Consider the following 21,294-nt stretch of genomic DNA (forward strand, 5'->3'; position numbering starts at 1 on the left):
CAGTACATCATAATCATAGACTTTTGTAGACACAGTATGGGCGCAGCCATCTATTTATGATTAGTCTACTTAGATAATGAATACAAAACTCCTCGCAGCCTGGATGGTGGAAACTAGATCCAGGGTCTTTATTTCTGCTTCCCGAATTGGTACGATTCTAGCCATGCGAATAAATGAGTTGATGTCGAACATGGTAGAAACCACTTGATTACCAGTCGATGATGTAAATTGTTAACAAGTGTGAGAGAGACCACCAGTAATGTCAATGGTTCTCAAAGTACCCAGTACAATCCATGAGATGTGAATGAATGAGTTGATGTCGAACATTTCATGGAATCCTTTGATCGAAAGTCAATGATGTAAACTGACGTCAAAGGTGAGAAACCTGCCATTGATGCATGCAGACTTCAAGGTACTGACGATTTCTAAGTCATCTCTCTAGATAATGTGTTGATGTCGATAGAAAGCGACCCGTTGCAGGCAAGCCCACAACACGAAATCATTTGTCCAAGTTGAAGAAATGTTGTTGTAAGGACTGACTCAGGGATGGTCAAAATGGATGACAAGGTATTTTGCAGATGAAATTTTTGTTTGCAGACCTCTTGAACACATAACGACACAACAGATGGTTTGGTGATGAATGACTCAAAGTTAATCCCCGGAACCCGGCTGAAGTCTTTCAAAGTGGTTTGATCAACTGTGAGGTAAAGGATTTCCCAACCCAGGTGAATGAAAAGTGTCGTGTCCAAGAGTGGTAATAAAGTTTCTTCTGAGACAAAAGATAACAAATAGGCTCATTCTCTCTCTTTTCCCCCACCATTTCTGGCAAGTACCTCTTTATTTTTAACAAGCTTGAGGAGGATAACATATGCTTGATTATAAACTCATCCTTCGGATGAGTCCAACCTAGTTTTGATTCGAACCCTAGGAAGGAGTGGTTCGTTCCTGTTTGTAATTGAACAGGTCCTTTACTGTGAAATGTTTAACGAGCCCAGTATAGGAGAAACTCGGCGTTTTTCAATTTTAGAGAGTCTGAAAAACTTAAGAAGACTCCAGGTTGAACTTTTTCGTAAATTTGTGTCCCTCAAGCTCGAAAAAGTATAAAATAATACCTGGGGGAACCGCTTGATCTTGTGACCAAGGAGTACTTTCATAATTAGTGTCTCTGACCTGAAAAGTAAAAAGTGATCAAGGACACGTCGTTTTATTTCCATATCGAGTTTGAAAGGACAAAAACCTGGCAATCTTTTCTTGTTTTTACGGTCAGAAAAGGGCTATAAGGGGACCGTCTTTTAATTCCGTTTTAACGAGTGTAAAAGAAACGCTCGGCAATCTTTTCATATTTTAGGAGTCTGAAAAGGGCTTAAAAAGAGAACTCCAAGGTTTCATTTTTTCGTAAGTTTTAACGAGTTCGAAAAAATGATAAAAATGTACTCATGGTTTTCATTTTTTGTAAGTTTTAATGAGTTCGAAAAAATGATAAAAATGTACTCATATGGCCGACTTTCAATTTAATTTACGAGCAGGAAAAGACAGAAAGAACTCGGCATTTTCATTTGTTTTACGATAATGAAAGATAGCAAAAAAAATTCGGGATTTTCATGAGTTTAACGAGTCTTGAAAATAACTGAAATTGACTCGAGAAAGGTTTCATTTTTATAAAATCTTGAAATAGATAAAAACTATGCTTCAAAGTAGTTTCATTTGTACACAAGCTTGAAACAGAGAGAAAACTGTGCTTGATGCCCCCTAAGCGTAACTGCTAGAGCGCATGCCCCCCAGCTTCATTTCATTCAACCAGTTGGATGAAATGAAGGTTGAGTTACGAGATCATTTGAAAGACTTGACCTAAAACTGTAAGAAAATTATGAAAAAACTAAAATAAATAACCTAAATATACAACTTAACATTTATGAGATCTAGTCAAACTCTCGACTCAATTAGAGGAGGATTTGGTTCATTTTTTAACGAGCTTGACACGGGAAAAGAACTATGCTCGGATTCGGTTTCATGTTTACGCAAGCTTGAAACGAAAAACTATGCTTGTTATAAGTTCACATGCCCCCAGCATAATGATGCAAATCAAGGTACATGCCCCCCAAGCTTCATTGCATTCAATGAGGTGGATGGAATGAAGCTTTACTTTCAAGATCTTGGAAAGACTCGTGGGAGTTGTTTCATTTTTTAGTGAGGTTGACACAGGAAAAGAACTATCCTCAAAACCCTTGTTTCATTTTTTAAACGAGCTTGACACAAGATAAGGAACTATGCTCATAACTACTCTCTACTATCTACCTGAAAAAAAAAAAAGCTTTACTCTAAAAATCGTGATTCATTTTTTAACGAGCTTGACACAAGACAAGGAACTATGCTCTAAAATCCTTGTTTCATTTTTTAATGAGCTTGACACAAGACAAGGAACTATGCTCATGACTACTCTCTACAATCTACCTACTTAACCTACCCTTGTTTCATTTTTTAACGAGCTTGACACAAGACAAGGAACTATGCTCAAGAAGTTCACATGCCCCCAGGATAATGATGCAAAGCGAGGTACATGCCCCCCAGGCTTCATTGCATTCAACCAGATGGATGGAATGAAGGTTTACTTTCAATATTTAACTTGAAAAGGGAGTTGTTTCATTTTTAAGGAGGTTGACACAAGAAAAGAACTATCCTCATACCTGATTCATTTTTTAACGAGGTTGACTCAGTAACAGGAACTATCCTCAAACCTGATTCATTTTTTAACGAGGTTGACTCAGTAACAGGAACTATCCTCAAAATCTACTTTCTACAATCTACCTACATATCCTAAAATCTACCTGATTCATTTTTTAATGAGGTTGACTCAGTAAAAGAACTATCCTCATGCTGGCCTGTTTCATTTTTTAACGAGGTTGATACAGGAAAAAACTATCCTCGTAGCATCCAGTTTCATTTTTTAACGAGGTTGAGACGGGAAAAAACTATCCTCACACACACTGATTCATTTTTTAACAAGGTTGACACAGTAAAAGGAACTTTCCTCACAGCACCCTGTTTCATTGTTTAACGAGGTTGGCACAGGAAAAGGAACTATCCTCGCACACACTGATTCATTTTTTAATGAGGTTGACACAGGAAAAGAACTATCCTCGTTACATCCAGTTTCATTTTTTAACGAGGTTGAGACGGGAACAAAACTGTCCTTGCACCCTGATCATGGCTTCCAACTGGAAGAAAGACATGTCAATGGAAACACCTTGATCATGGCTTCCAAGAGGTCTTCATCAGAAGGAAGAATAGTTCTCTGGAAGGAACACATGTCAAGGGACTCAAAAGGGATAAGAACATCGCATTCAAGTAATCCCATAGAGTTCTCCATGTCAATTACCGGATCTAAATCAAAGGAAGATGAGCAAACAATGAGAGGCTCACTTACATCGGTAACTGAAAACATGGGACCAGTTGCCACATAATTAACCCATGGCAGGGTAGATACCACTTTAGAATCAAGAACATTTAGGGGTGTCATATTATTGGTAGTTGAAACAATACTAAGGAACGAAAGCTGGTCTACAGTCACAATACTGCCATTGTGAGGGAAAGACATCACGCGAAAGAGTGTCGATACGATAGCTTTCATTGCATAAACATAGTCTCGTCCAAGGAGTAAATTGAAATCCAAGGGACCTCGAACTACCATAAGATCAATACAAACAGTTTTACCTTCCAAGGTAAGAGAAAACTTAGGAAGGATCCCTAAAGGTTCACTAATGGTTCTGTTAAAAGCTTTCAGATTCTGCGCAATAGGCGCAAGCTGAGGGGAACCCAAATCTTTCCAAACAGTTGAGGATAAAATACTAACAGAAGCACCTTCATCTACCTATGTACGATGTATGTCCCTACCACCAGCCTTGACAATGATTTGGAAAGGGATGGAGGAAGGAAGACGAGGTTCTGTCAGTCTATTCCAATCAAAGGAAAAGACCTTAGTGCTTGGAGGGGGTTCTGTAGAAACAGGTGAAATGCCCCCCGGCATAGAAGAATCTGATGTAACAAGAAGAACCTGAGCGGTATGAAGTTCACTCTCTAAAGGGAAAGTGGGATCGACCGAATGTGAAATTGAATCGACCACTTGATCAACTAATAGATCATCAACCTGGGTGACATGAGTTTCACTCTCCAATGGAAGAGTGTGATCGACTGTACTTGAATTTAGATCAATCACTCCGTCAGTTGACGGTAGGTTGGGAGAAAGTTTACGGTAACCAGTTGGAAATTCTTGCTGTGGAACAGTAAGGTTTTCCAACAATGTTGAGGCTTCATCCATGTGAGGGCAAACGTGAGTTTGATGACTCCCTTTGCATAACTTACAAGAAACCTAACTTTACCCTTTTTCCCAAGAACCTGACTATCACTGGTTGATGGATCAATTGAAAGTTGATGAGATTTTTCTAACCATACTTCCAAGACCTTTGGAATACCAGGACAATTGACAAGGAAGTGGTCACCCTTACAAAGCCTACAAGGGTATTTGGGTTTACGATGCATGTTGGAGGTTTCCTCAACACAACTAACACTTACATCCATGGTTGGTTGGTTGACTTCTTTCTTATCTTGCTGCTTCTTCTTCTTCTTCTTCTTCCCTTTCTTCTTCTTCTTAGCTTCCTGGTTACGAACATCAAGGCTTTTACCAGGCGAAGAGGAAGAAATGGAGGAAGAAAAATTAGGCGAAGAAGGTAAAGGGTCAACAGAAGGTTGGTGATGTTGAGATGGTGAACTCTGTTGAGGTGAAGCATCCGGTTGAGGTGGAACAATTGGAGTACTTTGGGCCAACGAAGTTGAAAATAACCATATCGGTAATCCTATTGTAAATCCAGGTAATGACAAAGTAGCCATATAAGGAGGACCAACATTTCCAAAGTAAGGAAAAGTACTAGGATTCTCATTAGGAGGGGTTCCTAGGTTGGTAAATTCCGGAACATTTGCCATTATATTCAACTTCAGTGAATTTTATTAACAATTTAAAACTAAAACTAACAATTCACAATTCACACTTAACAATTAAAATTCACAATTCACACCTATGGTCTCTAAAAGTAAAAACAAACAAATTAACACGCGCTATCAAATCTAGGAGTCAAACCACACACAAACAGTAGCCTTCCGGACCGAAAACACTAGTTGGGGATGAAATCCAACATCGCAGAATTCAGTACAGAAGTGGCGGGTGGAACAGTTACCCCGGAAACCTGCTTAATGAATAGACTGGACCAAGTTCCTCCACTTTAACCGTCTCGAGTGAAGTGAACCCCCCAGAAAATCCAAGTGAGTCTAGCCGACGTCTGCTCCAGGTACAGTGGGATCTTCCCTCCACTGTCACCTTGGGTAGAACCCTAAAGATAATGGTCACTAAGGTTACCAACAGCAACAAATGTACCTGGGGGAACAGTCTACACTCCGACAGCACGCAAGGGCAGAGTATCAAGCTCAATCCCCTTGCCGGTTCCTTGACAATAATCGAAGGTTTACCGACAAGTGACCCCTGGCTCCTCGACAATGGTTAATCCGAGGTTTACCGTTTGTAATACGTGCGTGTCTGGCGTTGTTCCCAATGAGGGAGGATTGATCCCCTCACTGGTTCGGACACGAGCTCGTGCTTCTCCTTTAAGAGGAGCTTTCCCAGAGTACAAATGAGACAATTGGATTTATTCTATCACAAGATAAGCTACTTGTTTGGTTTTTTTGTCTTGGAGAGTTAATTACTCTCCTACTCCAAGACACTAGCCTGATCTAAATTGGTGTTTCAGAGCCCTAGTAAATAAAAGTTACTACGTTGATTTTACTTTAAGCGTTAATTTTATGGTTTTTCTTAAAGACAAAAGGTAGCGGAAATGAAACCAATGGTGTGTAGACTCGACTCAATTGAATGCAATCGAATATGATAATGTAATCTTTTCAATTCGATGAATCCTAACTAAAGTAAGGAGAGAGTTTCCATTCACTTCCGACAATGCAAAAAATTGATCACTAAGAGAAAATATAACAAATTCTCTAATGCACTAATTTTATCAAGAAAAACTAATGCAAATCAATTCCAAACCATTTTTTATTTTTATTTTTGTGTAAATTCAAATCAAAGAAAACTGATCTAAATCTCCGATTGATTTTCCAGAATGTAAACTATGCAATTGTAATCTATGCAAAATTCACTCGAAAAGTATGCAAATGTAATCTATGCACATTTTTCATTCATATTCTGAAAATGAGAATTCTAATTATGTAAATGTGATCTATGCAAGAGAATTCTCAAACACAAGATGATTCTAATGTAATCTAAGAACCAATCAAGTGCAAGTCGAGAAAATTGGGTGAGAGTTCCAAAGATCAAAACATAAAAACACTCAAAGGCGATTAACACTCATACACAATTTAGCCCCCCCCCCCCCCCTCCGGCGAATGAGGGGGAAATTTTTTTTGCAAAAACAAAAGCAAAAAGATGCAAAATTGTGAAAAGACTGAGACAAACCTCCAAGTAATGACCAAAGGAAATCAAATCAAGAATTTCTCAAAAAAGAGACTCAAAACACCCAATTGATGAAAGCTTAAAGCAGGAATGCCAATGAAACAAGCTTAGGTGAAGATTTATGGCAGGTAACCAGTGGATCTGGGCAGTAAAAACAAATTAAAAACAAAATCTAAAGAGCAAAAAAGCAAAAATTTAAATTTTCTCAAAATTGACAGGGGTACGCAGGTCATACGTTCACACAGGCGTGGGTACGCACTGTGCGCAAAGACGCAGTGCGTACAAGTACGCACTGTGTTAAACCCAGAGACTGCGTACTGCTGGCAAGGCTAAGAAAAATAAAAAACTAAATTGACTCTAAGCTAACCCACCCAAATACACAGCTAGACAACCAAAAATCAGAAAACAAGCAATTTTTCTCAGACCAAAATATCAAATCAAAAAGAACTCAAACACATTCATGGAGTCCCCAGTGGAGTCGCCAATTTGTCAGGCGGAAAGAGTCGATAGTGCGGACACAACCAACCTCCCTAGGAGCCTAAGACTCTCTAGTGACAAACAAGACAAACAAGAGCAATCCTTCTCTAAACATGCATTTACTATATAAGAAATCAAGTGTTTAGATCCTACCTGTAATCCAACGCTGTTGTAGCAGTCCAGCCTCACTGATCCGGATGAGCTCCTCCTTCACTTTGAAACCTGCATCCACTAACAATCAAACGATTAAATAGCACTTGATAATCTCATAGAATAAAATATATTTAACACATAGACCAAGGAGTACATGAAATAACTCATAAATAACAAGTTATTGAGAAGAATGGACTCATTTGCATTAATAGGAAACAAAAGGAACAATTACAACCTGAGCCTTGGTGTTGTGCAAGTCCCTCCCAGGGTCCATCAAGAGTTCTCCTTTACTTTGACAAAGCTCACCCACTTCCAAATAGAACAAGCAAAGATGGCAATCTCTCCTCACAAGCTTCTAAATGGGAGTCCTAATTCCAGCAGCATCTACCCTTAGAAATGTTTAGCTTCCAACCTCTCCTCCTTCTGGCCCAATGCCTGTATTTATAGTGCTCTAGAGGAAGTTATTCAGGTCCACCATCAATGGGATAATCCCCTCTTTGGATGGGATAGCTCCCTCATTGATGGGATAAGTTCCTCTTTGGTAGGGATACATGAACCATCTGGAGGCGCTCAATACACGTCGAACAACCTTCTAGAATGCTCTAGAAATGACCACAAGTAACTTTTTAAAGATGAAACTTGCGCATTTTGACCTTTACAGGGGGACGCACCTGCCCCTTTACATACAGAACGTACAAGTACGCAGCTTTTGTGAACATTGGGTGCGTACCCACAGGTAAGGTTGAGAGAACCTGCGTACCCAGAGATAAATACATTTATAAAGACTTTCTCTCTTTTTGGAGTTTGACATGGAGAGCAGAGGCATAAGACTTGCCCAGGAGGATAGCATGACTGTTGATAGAGCCATACTAACTGTAAATAGTCATGGTGACATTTTTTAGTGTAACAAGGTTGTATGGGAAGAACAGGGAGTCACGGATAACAATATAAAGAAAGAAAAGCTGGTCAGCGCTTTGCAGGATCGTGCACTAACGTGGTACATTAAGCATTCCAATGACAATCCAAATGCAGGGATCGCGGATATCCAAGTTGCACTAAATAGGGAATTTAGCAAGCCAAAATCAGAGACACAATCAGTTATTAGATTTAAGGAAATCGTGATGCTTCGAGGCAAGACCCCCTAGGAGCTAGATCAGAGTCTGAAGTGTATGATTCGTGAAGCCAACATGACCTTGATGAATGGGAAACACCGTGCATGGTTTGTAGCATTGCTAACGCCGCATCTAAGGAATGCGATGTCACAGCAGAAGTTATCCACTCAAGCCAAGGCTTTGGAGATCACAATGAGACTACATGAAACCCTGATACAAGATCCTACCCTGGGAGTCCAACATATCCATGCGCAATTGAAAAACTTGTGCCTTGAGATGCAGAGTTTGAAACAAGACAGGATGGCTCGTCCAGAAGTGTGTGAGGAGGTACAGTGCATAAAGTGCAAAGGGCAGGGACATGACAAGGACCTTTGTCCAGTATTCGCGAACTACCTGGCAGGAGGACGACTAATGCCATTGAAACCGGAGGTGCAAGCAGGACCAAGCGCAGTGCCTGCATTATGGTGCATGATTTGTAAAATAGGAGGAAAGCGTGCTATGGATAACTGCCATCTATTACAGAAGTATATGTAGAGTTCCCAACAATTTTTTAGTAATTTCTACAGGTCAGTAGGTCACGATGAGCATACCTGTAGAAGTTATGAACTGATGATGGATCAGACTCCTACCTACAGAGTTCAAACTGAAACACGACCCCTCAATCAAAATGCAGGGATGGCACACACTGGATTTCAGGGGCGCGGATGAGGTCGAGGTAGAATGGGACTAGGAAGAGGTTACGGACAGCTGATCTGTTACAATTGCAGAGGGCCAAGGCATTATGCCCGCGACTGTACAAACCTAACAAGACCATCATGCTTATATTGTACCCAGATTGATCATGAGATGGAGGACTGTCCCACGCTGATAGCAAGGTAGCACGATAAAGGAGCACTACAACCTCCCCCAACTCAAAACTTGCAAATGATGAGGTCTAAGCTGCGTGAGGAAGACCCGAATGTAAATATCGTGCTCCGAAGTGGTATCACGAGACGAGATGACAAAGGCAAGCAGGCCGAAGAGAGTGCCTAGGTTCACAAGGCTCCAACAAAAGAAATAGAATTTGATTTAGAGCACGCTAAGGAGACATTCATGGAGGCTAAGAAGAGCTTCGCAGATGCCTCCACTTCAGGAAGTAAAGACAAACTAGAACCGGAAATGGACCCGTCAATGCTCACTACATTTTTGGATACATGCATGAAGTTGTTGTGCGACAGCAAAGTTGTGAAGGGACTGCAAGAACTCATCACTAGATGCGTTGGAACCATGCCAGGAGAACCGCATAGTCCAGAAGCTCGGGAAGCACACAACGCGAACAAGAAGGGAAATGAGATTGACCACACAAATCGGGGAATATGAAATGGATCAAGTGATTTTGGATCTAGGATTGGACGCGAACATCCTACCAAAGCAGACATGGGAATGCATGGGCAGGCCCGCATTGCAATGGTATCCTATTCAATTGTGAATGGTGAACCAGCAAAATATCCTACCCATGGGAAGATTGCAGGGAATAACGGTGGATATCGAAGGTGCGAGCACGCTTGCAGATTTCGAAGTGATAGAGATTGTTGATGACAAAAATCCCTATCCCGTGCTATTGGGAATAGATTGGGCCACTAACATGAATGGAGTGATAAATCTAAAGAAGCGCAAGATGATTTTTGAGAAAAAGTCACTACGCATAGTGGTACCTTTAGACCCTGCGGAAGGATCGCACTACATAGAGCCAGTGCACGACTATGAGAGTGATGATGATCTAGACTGTATCTACAAGATAACCGTGTGGGAGCAGGACTGGGTGAATCCAACAGTGGATGGCAGGATTTCATGGGAGCACGAAAGCTCCTGCACCTCAGATTCGGATGAGGAAATAGAACAATGGCAGAACCAGTTACACGAGGTAACCACGCTTAACTGCAACATGATGACAAGGTCACTGCACTGCGTGACAACAGAGGTAAGAGATTTGCCTGTGTATGAAGGATTGACTGAGGTGGATGATTTCCTAAAACAATATAGAAAAGAAGTACCGGAACAACAGCATTTTGACGCTTTGAAATGGGTACTGCGCGTTATGCCTGCAAGATTGTGGGGTATGCATCAAAGAAGTTTTGAGGAATGGAACGAATGCAGAAGGATGATGCTCATGTGGTTTGGAAAGCCTCAGATGCAGATGAAATCTGGGTATGATGGACGAAACAACCTGTGCGCCCACCTTTCAGATGGGTACAGGCGTATGGTGCGCAACTTGCACAAACGCACACCATCCTCGCGATAGGAAACACGAATGACAAATAAGAGCGGGCAAGAAGATGGTGCGAGTGATGACCAGGAAGTATGATAAGACCAAGCGTGCAGAAGATTATCCGCATGGAAGCCTTTGACAAAGTATGCAAAGTACTGAATGCAGTCCACCTTGTGAAACGAACTGACTAGGACCTGCGTGTACTAGTGGTTCTATGGACTTATAGGACCATGTGCAAAACCCTGACCACGCGAGCACTTCTGAAGCTAAAGCATGGAGCAGATGTTGTAATCCCTATGGAGCATGCAAAGCCTAGTCTGTGCATAGTAGCACCCATAGATACACTAGTTCACGAGGCCCGGAAACAAGGGATCACACAGCCGCAAGAAACAGAACGCATGGGACTTGAGGAAGAAATCAAACAGGGGAACCTTAGACTCCATGAACTTGAAGAAGAAAGGGTATGGTTAAGGAATAAAAGTGCTTTGATGGACATAGAGGTCAAGAAGATGGAGGACAAAATAACGAAAGATTTTCTCGGCAAAAAGACCAGGCTAGTAAGACAAGGTGCGTGTGATCCCGATGATAGGGTTAAGACTTACTCTTGCGAATTGATCAGTTTGATGCCTTGGCTTGGACCACATATTACTAAGCATAGTGACTAGGGTAGTGCATTTGCAAATGGTGAAGTTTACGATTCCAACCGTAACAATACAAGGAGGGGATTCTCCATGAACCATGACGGAGGATAGGATGGAACTCTACATGGGTGGTGCGACCACCTGACTAGCCAAGGGAAGGATAGTCTTAGCACTCCAAGTCATTGAAGGGAGCATAGGATTATAAACCATTCTGCTCGGGGACTGTGTTATGTTGGAGATGCCTGCAGAAGCAGAGAGTCACAAGGTCCACGATCGCGCACGGGGGGCTGCGCTGCCACACGGGTTGGCCAAGAAGAGACCATTGAATTCATTATTCATGATGGGATGCTCGACTTGAGGCCAAATGGAGCAGGCGACGGGCATTTAAGATGCGAGTTATGGGCAAGATTTGGGAAAATTTGCTGCCAAGAAAGCATTAATGAACCGAAATTGGGGGGAACGGTCGAATTTGAATTCAAAAAGTGCTATAAAACACAAAGGGCTGCCCAACAAACAACACTTGGTCATTTTCGAATTGAGCGATTGAGCAGAGCCCTGAGTGTTGTGAGCTGAGCATTGATTAAGCCCCTGAATTCGCGAGTGATAGATTGCTGCACAACTACAATGACAACAACTAAGGATGGTATGGGGATAGAAGAGGTGACCGCCGGCAAGGCCACGCAGGCCCTAACTATGGAGGATGTTCCAGAAGGTGTCAGGATTGTGGCAGAGATCTTGAAATCACCACGTATGCCAAGACCCAAGAAGGATAAACAAGCAATGGCTCCCGTACGCGTGTCCCCGCGAAACCCGTTGCATAGCAAACTGTCGATGGAGGAGAAAGGGAAAGCTGTCACTATAGAAACAGATGAAGAAGAAGAAGATCTGCAGGCCCTTATCATCGCAGAGGAAGAAGATGAAGGCATGGAGGTGGATATTCAACCTACGCACTCTGCGACAAAACTGCCCGCCTATGTCCCCCTGCGAAAAGGGAAGGCCAAAGTGCCCAAGGACCTGGACGAGACCAAGAGTTTGCTCTAGACCTCGCTCCTCCCAGATGGCATTATGTTTGAAGGCACACACCTGGGCCACGTGCCAACCATGAAATTTGAAGATTGGGACCTCGCTGACTGCGAGAAGTTCCCTCACCTTGAGACCGGAAACCTCATGAAGCAGAACACCGCGGGGGTGGTGACAACATTAGAGCCGCGGAAGTGGTTGCACGGTGTGGAAAAGGTCAGGCTGTTGAACCTACTATGGGTGCCGCATTTCCACTGTGCCCCAATAACCATTTTTTTCATCAAGCATCTACTCTGTCTGGTCCATGATGGATATTTATGGCTAGAGGAGCCCATCCCCATCACAGCAGACCTGATTCATCACATTTCCCAGCTTCCATGCAAAGGAAAGGACCCTGGACCATATCGGAAGGGAAGGGCAGTGATTTGGCCCTCGTGGAGGCCATGAAGACGAATTACAAGCCGGAAAAGAAGAAGAGGGGCTATGCCATCTCTAGCATCAAGGACAAAGCAGTTTGTGTAGCAACCGAAATCCTCGTAGGAAAAGTTATGTGCAAGTGCCACGCCGACGAGGTACCTGCACCGGTGGTCTCATTAGCCGAGCAGTGCGCGAAGGGGGTTCAGTTTAACTAGTCTGAATTCCTCTGCACATAATTCTTAGAGAATTGTCGTGAAACCCAAGAGCAGGGTAAAACCTTCCACTATGCATGCCTGTTGCTATCCATAGTGCTCATAGCTGGGGAATTGTCAGAGGACAGTCAATTCCCCATAATTGATAGAGATTTACCAAAGGCCACGAAGTACGCTTTTCTCTGGAACATGAAGGATGCTACAAGGATACGTGACAACAAGATCTTCTAGGTGCTCATGGAGATGAACATCTGAATGTGGATCAAATGTAAGCCGCAATTGTCACCCATGGTTTACAATAGTCTGCAGAGCTTTGCATAATTTAAGGCAAACATGCACAACATATATATCAGGGCGAGCTAGGATCCAACGAAGCAGTGGAAAAAGATACCTTTTGTAGCCACTGATGACGCCATTTTCAATGTCTTGGAGGCATGGACTCTAGAATGGCGCGCCCCATACATTGCAAAACTTGAGAGGTCGGCAGTGCAAAAGAAGAAATACGATGCCAAGCTGCACATCACATATTTGGCCAAAAAAAGGCGGAAGGAAACAACAAAAATCGAAGTGTGGGAAGCGGTACAGAAAGCAGCTGAGCAGGAAAAGGCTGCAGCAGCAGCATAGGAAGCAACCATGAAGGTGGGCGAGGGCCAAGCAACGCCTTCGCAAGGGTAGGCAGCAGAGGAAGTAGAAACAGAAGGAGGCGCGGACCCATGAACCGCGTCCACACAGTTGAAGCACCAACACCCAGCAGAGCGAGCAGGATCGAGGAAGAAGGTCAAGGCCTCAAAATTGTCCATTGACCCGATCACCCTAACCGAGGGTGATCTGCATGACATCAGCGAGACGGTGCGTGATGTCACAAATGAGGCTCTCCAAGATTTCATGCAGGAGAACTAGATCGTGTTGGGGGCCCTGAGAGTGCAGTTGCAGGAATTACAGGCATGCCCCCCTTAGGATGGTACCATTTTGACCAACCTCGTAGTCTGATCCACGGCACTAGAGTAGATGTTACACGTGTGGATGACGAACACAATAGTGTTTCCAGAAGGGGCTCTAGTGACATCAAATGAGGACGACAGGCTTTTGGTTAGCACGATGAAAGGTCTCAATGTTAATCTAGCTACCCTTCCGCGTGAGACATTATATCTATTGCAAGATGGAATAATGGCAGATATGTGCGCTAGGGAGAGTTGCGCATTCCATGTCCTCAGCAAGCAAAAGATAAATATGGACCAACTCAGCTTACAGTGCGATGAATTAGTATCACAAAATCAACAAGTGGTGTAGGTGATAGGTGATTCTTACCGGAGCATCCTGAAGCTCGCCATCCCAGCAAATATACCAGAGGAGGTCGGGATCCACAGGTTGGCAGTAGGAGTCCGCAAGGTCAAGGAAGAAATGACTAAGGTTCATCTGGAGTTGAATCTTCAGATTGTCAAGCTGCGGTTAAAGGCGCAGCCATCCACTCCCCCAGAAGTCAAAAAATAGCACGCTAACGTTATCACAATAGGATTGGAGGAAATCAGAGGTACAATGTGAGACTGCACTAGCATGTTGGAAGAATCACTTGAGGTCCTCACAACTCTGCAGGAGGACCCCAACATCCAGTGCTTAGAGACAGAGGTGCGAGAACTACAATAGTAGTATGATAGTGTCCAAGGAACTGCGCAAACAGTTGTCCTTCACCATCACGGTAGACATAGAAGGCAATCTCGCGCACATATAGGGGATGCACACATTAATGTAGAGAAGGACTCTAGACACAAAGGTCTCAAAACAGTGCATGCAGTAGATACAGCAAGTAGTAGCTCAGTGCGTTGTTGACCTTTGCGCAGTTTGAGAACAGTTGGAGGGACTCCATGCAAAGATCGTCGTGTCGATAGAGTGACTCGAGGGTGAGTTAGGATGTTTGTGTTGGGGGCCTGTTGGGCATGGAATCCCCCCCAAGGCATGGTTTTGAGCTTAAAGCCCAAGTTTTGACCCAATCTTGTTGTAAAGCTCCACGAATTGTGGGCACGGAGCGCGAAAAGTATGATAGAGTCACAGGGTTGTACACCCTAGTTTTGTAATGTAATGTCGGCTAGATGGACCTACCCATGGTCTGTGCACCATGGGATTGTATAAATAGAGCGAGGCTCTAAGTGTAAATAAGAAAAAGTAGAGAGAAGAAAGAGAGTCTAAGTAATGAAGGGAAGTGTGTCTTTGGGTCGTAGAGTAGGAGAAGGCTCTGCAGCTGAGTATGCAGAGGCCTAGTAGTCTGCAGATGAGTGCGCGGACCCCTGTGGCTGAGTGCGCAAGGTGGAGTCGAGCCTGTAACCAAAGAAGGAATTAATAAAGAGAAGTTTTAGCATAATTATGTGTATCCGTTCTTGGGTTAATGCATGTTTGATATAATTTGAAAATATACCGTTTATTTACTGTATGCACCTATATGAATGGTTTATGTTGTTAAGTATAACTTAAAGCATGCAAGTAGGCTAATATAATCAACTAACATTGGAATACCAGTAAGGACTTGGATAGTATCACAGAAGCGTAGCATTCGACCCCCGAGTAGGGTTGTGCGAAGGCAATATATCAGGCTACGAGGTATGGGAAAGTGCGTGAAGCAACTTGCATGAAGGGTTGAACCGTGGACCACTTGAACTCATGAAACATCTCTAGGGTGTGAAAACCTGGTTCTAACACCCTCCCATACTACTTCGGGTGAGACCTCAGTCTGTGCTCCACGAACTGTTGCCGAAAGGGCTAGTAGTACCGGGATTTGTTTGGCTAACTTAACTCTAAACTTGGGTCAGGCCCCAATAAGCCAATAAGGAGCTGGGGTAGTATTAATCTCACCAGAAAAAGAAAACATTACACAATCATGTAAACTTTATTTTTAAGTTACAAATAACGTAGATGAATATGAGGCTTTCCTTTTAGGATTGCAGATAGCCAAGAGCTTAAAAGTACAAAACCTGAGTTTTTTTACTGACTTAGAGCTCATTGTTAAACAAGTTAGAAATATTTGCCAAACAAAACATCTTAGGCTTAGATCTTATTAAAATGAGATTTTGGATTTAGTTGAAAAAAAATTTAATGCTTTTAATTTGACTTATATCACAAGGGATCAGAATATTCATGCAAATTCCCTAGTTGTTTTTGCCAGTTCATTTAAAATTCCTGATCAAACTAATGTGCTCTATCATATACAAGCCAAATATAGATCATCCATCCCAGATAATCTAAAATACTAGTAGATATTCGAAGATGATGAACACTTAAAATATTTTCTACAGGTTATATATGAATTTTCAGTTCTACAAATTGATGAAAATAGAACAGAAACAAATGAAAACACAAATGAAAATGATAATTCATATTTCAATTCAAAATTTTCCAATCATAATATCATTCAGTTGTCTAACAATTTTATTCCCATAGGTCTCATTCCTTTAGAGAAATTGTTTGATCAAAATGATGTCCTTAGAAACCCATAGTCAATTTCTCCACAAGATGACAAAGAGGATGTAAATATTGGAACAAATGATGACATTAGGAACATCAAAATCTATGCATCCTTAGATCCCAAAATCAAAGCTCAATACCTTAATTTATTTGAAAAATACAAGGATGTTTTTTGAATGGACCTATGCTGATCTAAAGACTTATGATGCATCACTGATATAGCATAAGATTCCTTTAAAACTAGAATCAAAACCTTGTCAACAGAAACTTAGGAGGATTAATCCAGCTCTTCTTCAAATTGTATAAAAGGAAATTAAGAAAATTCTAGATGCCCAAATTATTCTCCCTCTTAGATACTCTAATTGGGTTGCTAATTTAGTTCCTGTTAGAAAGAAGAATGGGGAAATCAGACTTTGTGTGGAATTTAGGAATTTGAATAAAGCATCATTAAAAGATAACTATCCTTTACCCAAATTGGATCAATACTTCAGATGGTTTCAGGAGCACAAAGACCTTCCACTCTTGATGGTTTTTCAGGTTACAATCAAATAAATGTTGATCCAATAGATAGAGAGAAGACAACTTTTACTACACCCTAGGGTACATTTATGTATTCTAGAATGCCCTTTGGCTTGTCCAATGCTGGAGCAACTTTTCAAAGAGCTATGGACATAGATTTTGTGGGACAGGTAAACAAATTTTTAGTCATTTATCTTGATGACATAACTATTTTTTCTAATTCTAATCAGAAAAATCTAAATAACTTGATGAAGGTTTTTGACAGGTGTAGGAAATTCGGAATATCCCTCAATCTTAAAAATTATTTGTTTGCTATCAAAGAAGGAAAGATGCTAGGCCACATAATCTCAAAAGAAGGAGTGGTGATTCATCCCAAACATGTTTCTACTATAAAAACATTGTCATTACCTAGAAATAAGAAGGAGATTCAAGCTTTTCTAGGCAGTATTAGGTTTTTGAGGAGGTTTATCCCGAACTATGCTAAAATTGTGAAAAACATAACTGATATGCTCTGAAAGGATCATGAAGTTAAATGGATTGTCTCTTTCAAGTATGCATTTGATCAAATCAAGAAGGCTATCCCTGAACCCCCAACCTTGGCCAGTTCTGATTATATCAAGCCATTCAGTATATTTTCCTTTGCCTTTGAAACAACCCTTGTTGTTGTGTTATTACAAAAGAATGAAGATTCCCATGACCAACCTATAGCCCTTTTCAGTAAGGTTATGAGAGATTTCGAGCTTAAGTATGACATAATTGAGAAGCAAGCCTATGCCCTTATACAAGCTCTAAAATCATTCAGGATGTATGTCCTACATTCACCTACTACTGCTTATGTTCCTAACAGTGTTGTAAAAATTGTTTTAACCCAACCAAACACAGATGGGAAGAGAGGTAGATGGATCACTCAAATACTGGAGTTTGATCTAACTATAAAAACCACAAAGCTAGTAAAGGGTCAAGGATTAGCTAAGCTTTTAGTTGAATCCAACTATAAAGTGTTGGGCATCAACTTTGTTTTGGAAATTCAAGGGGAGAATCCACATGAACTTGCTCAAAGTTCAAATAAGGATAATCCACAAGAACCTTCCCAATATTTGAATGAATAGAATCCACAAGAACCTCCTCAGCATCCTGAAGAAAATAATCCACAAGAACCATTACCTTCGGATCATACCATTTCTCTACACATTGTTGAGAAATTTCTTTTGTCAAATTCGTATCAAGATATTGTAAATTTCTTGATCCATTTTGAATGTCCAGCATCATTCTCCAAAATTCAATGTAAAACTCTCAATTTGAAAGCAATAAAATACTATATCATAAATGCAAATCTATACTGGAAGGACCCACTAAATATCTTGTTATTATGTTTAACAGAATCAGAAACTGAAGGAACCATTGATCAGTTTCATACATGATTTTGTGGAGGACATTATGCTTGGAGAGTAACAGTATATAAGATATTAAGGGAAATATTTTATTGGCCCGCATTGTTCTTACAAGTAGGAGCAAAGGTCAGAAGTTGTGTCCCTTGTTAGATGTTTGCTGATAAGCAAAAACTAGCAACTCTTCCACTGATCCCAACAATAGTCTTAGCACCTTTTCTCCAATGGGGACTAGATTTTATTGGAGAAATTCATCCTACTTCAAGAAATCGACATAGATGGATCCTTACTACAACAGACTACTTTATCAAATGGGTGGAAGCAATTCCAGTAAGAAATGCTATTGATTCAGTAGTAATCAAATTCATTGAAGAAAATAATTTATCTAGATTTGGTTGCCCAACCCAGATTGTTATTGACAATGCCACAAAATTTTCCAATGTTAAAATGAATGAGTTTTTCCAGAAATATCAGATTATGTTACATCATTCGACTCCATATTATCCTCAAGGTAATGGTCTTGCAGAATCATCAAATAAAAGTTTGATAAAGGTGATCAAAAATACTTTAGCAGATCATAAAAAGAGTTGGGACTCTCATCTAATTTATGCAGTCTGGGCAAACAAGATTACTCCAAAGAGATCTACTGGAAAATATCCTTTTCAGTTAGTCTATGGGAAAGATGCAATTTTCCCTACCAACTTGGCCTTCCCTGTTTTAAAGTTTCTGCAGGATTCAACTGATGAACCTGATGATTTTTCAAGGAGAATAAACCAAATTATTGAACTAAATGAAAACAGAGATGAAGTTCAATACAAATTGAAAAAGTATCAGAATAAGATGAAGAGCTTGTTTGATAGAAGAGCAAGGGAAAGGGACTTCAAGGAGGGTGATCTAGTTCTAAGATGGGATTCTAGAAGAGAAGACAAGGGAAAACATGGCAAGTTTGATAACCTATGGTTTGGACCTTTAGCTATTGTTGAAGTAAAGGGAAACAATACTTTTGTGCTACAAAATCTTGAGGGATTGTATTCCACTTATCCTATTAATGGAAGGTTTCTCAAACATTATATTCAATACTGAGAAGTTGAAGTAGATTTCATTACTACCATTGTAAAAAGTCTGGTTTATTTTATTTTTCAAACTATCAGAGTGAGTTTTCACAGCAAAGACTCCATAGCCCGAGGAGAAGGCACATGGATCTGCAAGTTCTATGCATTCTACAGGACAAAAAAGATCCCTAGTTGGAGCCGACGTTGTATCATTTTTTGGTTTTGGTAAGTTAGCATCAATTAGTCAAAAAATGAAAATCATTCAACAAAATGTTAAGTTAGGATATGGACAAAATAATATTGAATCAAAAAATGTTAGGGATATTTTGATGAATAAGTCCATATCAAATAAAATGTTAGAATAAATGCCCTAAAAAAGGAAGGAAAAAATAAAAAATGTTAGATTAGAGAGAAAAGAAAAAATAATAAATTCTGAAAGGGTTGCAAATCCAAATGCCACTACTCTCAGTCAAAGTTTATTTTTGCAAATAAAAAGTTGTGTGCACATTGTTTAATTGCCCCACTAGTCATAGAATCCAATTGTACAATTTAACCATGATTGGATTTGATTTAAATTGTTTGTCAATAGGTAACAAATAAAATTGGCTCAATAGTTTAATCTGATCCAATGGAAGCAATAAGGGATAGAAGTAGATTAGTCATTAAAAGGAAAATGTTGAGTTGCTAATCTAAGTGCACTTGGGTAACTGAGATTGAAAACATGTTAGGAGTTAAGAGTAGGTAGACAGATGAAATACAATTGGAGCATGAAAGGATTTTTATCCTAAGATATAACATTGGAAATATGTGCATATGGTGATGGGTTTTATTAACCATAAAAATCTAAGTATCAATGTTATTTTGTAAATATCCAAACTTCATCTATTTATTCGCAAATACCCCATACATGTCACATCTGATAGAACTCTTGGCCCCGCCATCACTTCCGCCTCGTGTCGTTAAAACTCATTCATTTTATTTTTCATCCCGCACACTTTCCTAAGATCTAATGGCTTACATTGTTTTTCGTCCCTCATTTTCCGTCTGAACTTTATTGGTGGGGGGGGGGGGGGGGTCTGAACTAGGCAGTTTTGGAAACCGCCCTCCAAAACTACTTTTCCTCCATCCTAGTCTTTTGGGACTTAAAATACTGAAACAACTTATCGCCATAACTTGCTCCCGAACTCGTTTTTCATTCGACCATTCACCATTGCTCCTACGTCATCATCCACGTCCTCTACCAGCCACTTCCTCTGTCTAATCACTTGTTGCCTATCTGTTATTCATTTAATTTGCCACTCCCGTGAATTTATACTCCATAGACCTATTTTAACAGTCTCGTTGGATAATTAATGAGGATTTAGTCATTCATAAAACATCCCTGCTCCATTTTATTCGTTATAAGCCATGTTCATTCCTAAAAACCATCACATAGTACATTTCTGAAACTCAATTCATCACTGGAGATTTCATGCTTGCAACCTAAATGACAGATTCATCATTCAATCAAATTTTCAATTCTGTCCAGAACAAAGCCGACATCCATGTCCACCTAATCCATTTTCAATTATACTTTTTTTCTGTTATTACTGTGTTTCAGACCAATTCTTCCCATTTTCGTCCAGTTCAGCTTGCAATTCACCTAACAAAATGCCTCCTAAGGGAAAATAAATTGCAAAAATCCCAAATCCCCTCATTCATCCACAATTTGACTTCCATCATACTCCCCTAGTTGACACAGACTGTACAGTCATTGAGTCTTCCTCTCAATTTGATTTATATGAAATCTACTGCTGGATGGAGGACGAGCTAGTTGATCAGAGAGATGAAATAGGACTGTGGGACTCCCACCTTCCTCACTACATTTTCCCATAGATACACAGAGCACCTGAATTTGTTAGGAAATGCCATGAATCTTATGATCCCAATCAAAGAGCTATCATTTCACCTACAGGAGAAATCTTTTGTTTCATCAATGCTCTGTTTATTGAATAGATGTTGCAAGCCCCAACTATTGCACCAACACATCCTTTCTCTCATGAAAGCTTGATAGAAGCATATCAAAAGCTAGATTTCACTAAAAGGTCTCAA

This window comes from Pinus tabuliformis, chromosome 9, assembly GCF_031772625.1.
Source record: "Pinus tabuliformis cultivar Carrire ecotype Pingquan chromosome 9, CPIR1, whole genome shotgun sequence".
Lineage (NCBI taxonomy): Eukaryota > Viridiplantae > Streptophyta > Pinopsida > Pinales > Pinaceae > Pinus > Pinus tabuliformis.